The sequence below is a fragment of the Hesperophylax consimilis genome, chromosome 20 (genome assembly GCF_061612785.1).
Source record: "Hesperophylax consimilis isolate HC1 chromosome 20, BYU_Hcon_1.0, whole genome shotgun sequence".
Taxonomy (NCBI): Eukaryota; Metazoa; Arthropoda; class Insecta; order Trichoptera; family Limnephilidae; genus Hesperophylax; species Hesperophylax consimilis.
Window position 1 is genome coordinate 25715952 of NC_142855.1, and position 6954 is coordinate 25722905.

At 33.4% G+C, this 6954-nt stretch overlaps 1 long non-coding RNA gene across 1 annotated transcript; it reads left to right on the forward strand.

Moving 5' to 3' along the window:
* Positions 1 to 1519: 1519 nt before the first annotated feature.
* LOC149414429 (uncharacterized) lies at positions 1520 to 3196 on the forward strand. Its single transcript, XR_016304022.1, has 3 exons — positions 1520 to 1556; positions 1733 to 1902; positions 2964 to 3196. It is a non-coding gene; the product is annotated as an uncharacterized LOC149414429 (long non-coding RNA).
* The last annotated feature ends 3758 nt before the right edge of the window (positions 3197 to 6954 follow it).

The following is a 6954-nucleotide window of genomic DNA, read 5'->3' on the forward strand; positions in this document are numbered from 1 at the left end:
ACAAGAAATTTGCAAAAACACTGAAGAAAATTTCCAAAATATGATTGTCCGACAGTACGACGAAAAATTCCGACATTTTTCAGCCTCATGAACTCATGGTTACATATGTTTAAAAATCTTTAATTTCACCAAAACAATAAGATAATACAGGATAACACTAATCAATAACATGAATAAGTTTATCGATATAATAAATAACATTTATACGTTGTGGAGGAAGACATATGCCAAGTATGAAGCATTGTTCAAAAAACCGAACGAATAACCTAAAACTGTTAATTCACTTTAAACTTGAACTTACGTAGGTAGGTTGAATATAATATGTTTGTAACTCGCTAACACTATACTGGCTTATATTGTATTTTTATCACGAACAACTTTAACACGCAATATTTTCGACGGAAATGATAGTATTTCGGCAGAAAATGACAACCCGCGTGTATAAATAAACCAGTCTCATTTTGTTTGAATGATTTGAAACTGTCAAACGGCAAAATTCCGTCATCTCTTTCTGTTACACGAGTCATTATGGTAGAGAGCGAGAGATCAAACCAATCCTTCTGTTCTCACCAATGAGATCTGAGCTTTTAGCCATATTATTCGTTTTCTATAAGAATTTTGAGGTGGGCGTGGCGGTATCAAATGAGTTTCGAGGCCAAAGCTTAGTTAAATGCCCCTGAGCTAGCCCATAGCTAGCCCAAAACTGACGGTGAGGAAGTGACCATAAACAAAACTATCTTTTCTTCCTCAAAAAATATTCCCAAACTTCAAAAAAAAAACACCATAGACAAAATAACCCAAATAGGCAAGAACTGCACTTGTCACAAAATATTAATGTGACAGTATTTTTATAAATAATAATTTTTTGGTCAAATAAAAGTTTTTCAGTTATTATAACATTTTATACCATAATAGAATTTTTTTATATTGGGTACTATATTTTATCATAAACACCGTATACCTCGATTTATGTCAGGTCTTATACAAACCTACAATCAATTATAATTCCACTAGTAGATATTTCTTTAATTTATATATTGTCTCATTGCACTTCTATTAACAATTGTATCAATTGCAATAATATTTTGTGAACACATTACTTGTTCTGTAATTTATTAATAATATTCTCGTGTGTACCACTGTATGTTTATAATTCGATGTATCATTCTATTGTAAAAGCCATTTTATGGCGTTAAAATAAATAAATTCATAGCCATAATTTCTAAAACAGAAAGGTCTTTAACTCAAAGATAATTCAATAATAAAAATAAGTCTGTGTGTTTACTTGTTTATTCATGTTTACTTGTTCATTAATGTTTACGTGTTCATTAATGTTTACTTGTTAATAAATGTTTCTTGTTCATTAATGTCATTTTTAATAGATTTTCATAATTTTACCGGGTTAGCAGATGAAACTTCCTGTCTTAAATACTCCCAGGGAAGGAGCTCGAAAACCACGATTTCTCTGGAGTTTTTTGGATTTGTCTATGGTAAAATAATATGACTTTTAATGCGTACACGTGACTTGGACTAGTTCTGACTGCTCTGCATTTCAAGTAAAAAATTTAATAATCATCATATTGATGTCCCTCTTATGATTTTTGAGTAAATTCAGTAATTAAGCTTATTCCACTTTAAATTTAAATTTTAAATACGCCAAAGCCAGTGATTTTAAAACATACTATCATATTACTGACATATTCCAAGAAACTGACAGTATTAGTGTTTTAAGGACAAAAGGAACAATGGACCGTCTGACTGCGGGGAAAGTAATCGTTAAGACAGAACAGGAGACTCGACAAGAAGATGGAGTTGATATTTCATACACAGAAATAGATTTCGATCTGCTGGACATTAAAGATGAATGCTTAAAAGTCTCTGAAAATGTTCACAAAACGGCCGGTAAAACAATTTGTTTTTGAATAGTTAAATTTCTTACTTATATCAGAATCTTTATATAACCATCTTTTCCACAGTGACAATCATAGCACTAACTATTTGTATCATTCACCGTTGGCGCGTTTTCACCGCACTGCCAACACGTATACAGACCTTTTTGATATTTTCAAAACCTCACCGTCTTGCATCAAGGCAAAAATACTTGGTTATGAATGTAATTGATATGTTTGTGAAATGTTAAATGTCTGTTTGTACTGCATCATACTGACTGTTGTGTTCTTCTTTATGTGTAACATATATATGGTGTTCTATACATATACATTCCACATATATACATATATGTGAAATGTATATGTATAGCATCAATAAAAACTGCTTGTGGATGTATTATTTTAATGAAAAATGCTATTTCTAATTGTCAAGTCTCTGACAGCCCTGAACTGTGTACTTATAATCCCATGTTTCACATTACTGTAAAAGCCTTTTATGGCGTTTAATAAATAAATAAATAAATAAATAAGAAGCATTAAACTTCGATTGTAAAGGAAAGTCCAAAGATCTAACTTGTAAAAAGTTGTCCTTGTGATGAGTTCGCAAGCCTAGTAATACATTTAATGTTATGATAAGAGGAGAACGGAGATACGGAGAACTTAATATGATGCCGTTGTTCGTAGTATCCTTGAATATAGATCCATTATTTGGCCACTTCTGAACAAAACCATATCCTTACAAAACAAAGAGTATAAAAGAAGTTTATGCGTTACCTATAAATGAGAAAAAATACTTACTATCCATTCCTGTATCCCTACTTGTTTTTGCTCGATTTCCACACCTTGAAATAACGCTGAAGCACGCCGAAAAATATTTTTAGATAAACACTTTTTAAAGCTATTCTCTTGAATTATATTCAATCCACTTATATTGAAAGAAATTATCTATTATATGCCTAGCAAATATACTCCTTGGAGATCAATTTTTTATTCGTTTTTAATGTAAGAAATAGAACCTATAACTAACGTTGATCGCTTCGTGATAGTTTTATCTTAAATTTTCTTATTTTTCAGGTTCATGTTTGGGAATTAATAATGGTAAACAAATCCGACGAAATAGAGACGGAAGGCAAATCAAGTCTAAATCCATCGCATGCACTGAATGCAACAAATATTTTATTTCTAAGTGTCACTTAAAAATTCATATGCGATCTCATACTGGTGAAAAACCGTTCTCGTGTTTAAAATGCAGCTATTCGTGTGCCCAAAATTCAGCATTAACAGTACACCAGCGGACTCACACTGTAGAAAAGACATATTCATGTTCAATCTGTAATTATTCGTGTTCAGTGAATTCCTCGTTAATAGCACATTTACGAACTCATACTGGTGAAAAACCATACTCATGCTCCAAATGCAATTTATCGTTTTCGCAAAAAACAAATTTAACAACACACTCAAGTGTACATTCTGGATATAAACCATTCACTTGCTCTGAATGCAACTTTTCATGTTCGCAAAAGGGAAACTTAAGAAATCACATAATGAATGTACATATCAGAGAAAATTTGTTCTCGTGTTCAAGCTGTAGCTATTCATGTCCAACAAAACAATACTTAACGAATCACTTGGTGTCCCATTCTATAGAGAAACCATTTTCTTGTTCCAAGTGCAACTATACATGCTCTCGAAAGGGAAACTTAAGAGCTCACTTGAAGATTCATTCTGGAGATAAACCATTCGCATGTTCTAAATGCTCTTTTGTGTGCCTACGAAAGTATAACTTAAGAAATCACTTGATCACACATTCCAGCGATAAACCGTTTTCATGTTCAAGCTGCAGCTTTTCATGTTCAGCAAAGCGCTACCTAATAAGTCACTTAGTGTCCCATTCTGATGAGAAACCATTTTCATGTTCCAAGTGCAGCTTTACATGTTCACGAAAGGTAAACTTAACGAGTCACATACGAACTCATACTGGAGAAAAGCCATACTGTTGTTCCGAATGCGGTCATTCATGTGCGCAAAGGACGAACCTTATAAGACACTTAAAAATGCATTCTGAAAAAAAAGGTCTAAGCTAATAGTGTAGTCTTGTCAAAGTTACAATTACACTTTCGTTACTTTTTTGCGTGAAACATTTTTCGTTTGTCACTGAGCACATTTAATGTTTTCCGCTCAGCTTAATTTTTAGAAGTCTTCAAAATCAACATGACGATGCACGAATAACTCACGTAACCCTTTCCGTTGCAGAGTTATTACTGATTCTTTGGTCGCGCGAATATCGAGACTCTTGCCCCCCCAATACATTTTTTTTTATTATTTATATATAAAATGTTTTTATTTTATCTTGCCACCTTTAGAGAATGCTTGTATTTGTAATTTATTAATATTATGTAGCTATTTAATAGCAAAATATAATTTTTTTTAATAATAAAAATGCATTTGAAACGAACTTCTGTACTTTAAATTTCAAATAATAATAATATGTGGATGATTTGCATGCTGGAATAAAATCTCATATTTTCCGACTTTATGTCGAGGTTAAATCTTCCCCACAGGAAAAACTAAACCCCTTCCACACACTTTTCCACAAATGATCATCTAGTCAATCCACATTATGCAAGTGCATTATATAAGCATGATAAATACAAAACAATACAAGAACAACACGTCAACTCACCAGAGATCAAATGAGAAAATAAATCACCGACTCCAGATATTTTCATATCAGAGGGTTCGGCTCGTAGAACTCCTAACCGTACCTATAAATCCCACTGATCCCTTAATATAAACAATTAAAAAAAATCTTTTGTAATCCTACACGTATTTAAAATGATTGATTTTGCATTTTTATGTATACATTATTTGACAGATCTAATATGCCTACATTTTGAATGAGAAAGCTAGGTAAAATGCCAGTAGCCGAAATAACAAATGGTAATATTTTTGGCAAGTTTTTTCAGATGCGACAATTTTGCTTGTTGACGAAGCCACCGAAGTGGAAATGGGCCTCATCACTCAAGATGATTTGCATTTGATTCACTCAAGTGAATTTTTACAAATTCAATACGTTGTTGAACCGTGTATCCATAAATAAACCACTCTCTAGATCGATATCTTCGGGCTTTTTGTATGGCGCCATTTTGTCACCCCCTTAACCACAGACGACCACAGATAAAACAGTCGTTTGGTCCAGACAGGTAAATATATCGTGGACCATAAATAAATCTCAAGGCCATTTAAAAAAAGTGTAACCATAAACAATATAACTACACCCAGCGAACATCGTTCATTCAATAGCCCACAAAAATTATATTTTAAAAATAAAAATATTGGAATGCAGGAAAAGGAAAATAAAAAAAACCCACAGCTATGCACACATAAAAATACTTTTTATTTTCAAAAAGACAATGGACAGTAATACAAAACAGGGTCAGTACAACCGATGTATTGAGCATTGATTTATCATTAGATTTATCATTGAAGATAAAACTAATATATCTAAACAAAACATGAAACAGAACAAGACACAGAAAAATAAAAAGTAATGGTCTCAACTAGGAATCGAACCCAGTCTTACTGCAACAACTTAATAGGATTTAATTTGACCTTGCACAAAAATACAAGAATATATACACAAAATACATATTCAACAAATTTAAGTGTTCATTATTATTGCCACAGCACTAGAAGTTATTCAAATTCTCCTGCAAGGGTTTCATATAATTTCCACAGCTTTGTCGTCAGCAAACATCATGGAAAATGCTGGTTAAATCTAAATACTTACATGATGCAATTCTGGAGAGGTTTAAATGACCTTGTATAATGTAATCGTGGCTTTTTTTAGCAGTTTTAGCATCCTAATACGTGGTATTGTATCGCGTCGGAATACGGATAGGTCTGAAAAGGAAAATTAATTAAATTATTAGCCAATGAAGTACATTCAGAAATCAGGAACATTGTATCAAAGAACGAGAGGTTAGTACCTGTATTTTACAACGGGTTCGGGTCCTTCTTTCAATTGGTGGAGATAGACCGGATAACACACTTTAACACAACACGGCATTAATCTATCACCTTGAAGAATTCTAGCACGTAACATTATTTTTAGATGGGTGAAAGAAAATTCAAAATATTTACGTAAAAACATCAACTGACTTTTCAACTTACGAAATGGCGTCTTGGAAATTACCGTTAATTTTTATCGGAGCATAAAGCATGCTTAGCTTCTCTTTCTGTTACACAAGTCGCTATGGTAGAGAGCGAGAGATCAAACTACAATTTTTGCTCTAAGCCAATGAGATCTGAGCTTTCAGCCACAACAGCTTTGTCTATAAGAATTTGGGTATTGAATAACTCCTCCCATCAGGGTTACAAGGTCATGCGGGAGTTATACGCCCCTGCGTGTATCGTTCCATTTTTATTAATGGCGTAGTTTCTACTTGTCAAATGTCAAAAAATTACAGCTTCAAAAGTAACATCTACCGAAATAGCGGGCTATTCAAAATAACACCTCTTATTTGAAAACCCTGTACGAGTCGTTATTAAATTCAGTACAGAAATTTTGAGACTCAACTACTATGCATATATTCCGCGTTGCTCAAAGTACCAACAGAGGGAAATAATTATGCCGAGTCAGTGTAAATCTTCAATTTATCACTTAACAAATACAAATGATTGTTACTGAGGCAGTTCAGTCATGTATCATTGTATTCAAATATTTAAACTTACGAGTTTTCCAGCACGGAAGAACTTAACCCTATTGCTGCTTCAACTTTTAGCAGCAGTGGGTGTTGGTGGGCCCTCTCGCCCTTCCAAATACCTGGCTACGAATGCTTGCCCTCTGCATTCGGGCATCTCGTTTTATGTTGTCCCACGCCTTTTTGATAGCTACGAGGGACTTACAATAGCATAAAACATTACTGATATAATATTGCATCACGAGAAATCAATTAGCACTTGTCGAAATTCTAACTAACCGTCACACTTTTTCCGCAAGGTAGGCAGAGATGAAGGGCCGACAAACAACTCCGTCTTGGCACACACTACTTGCCTCATTTAC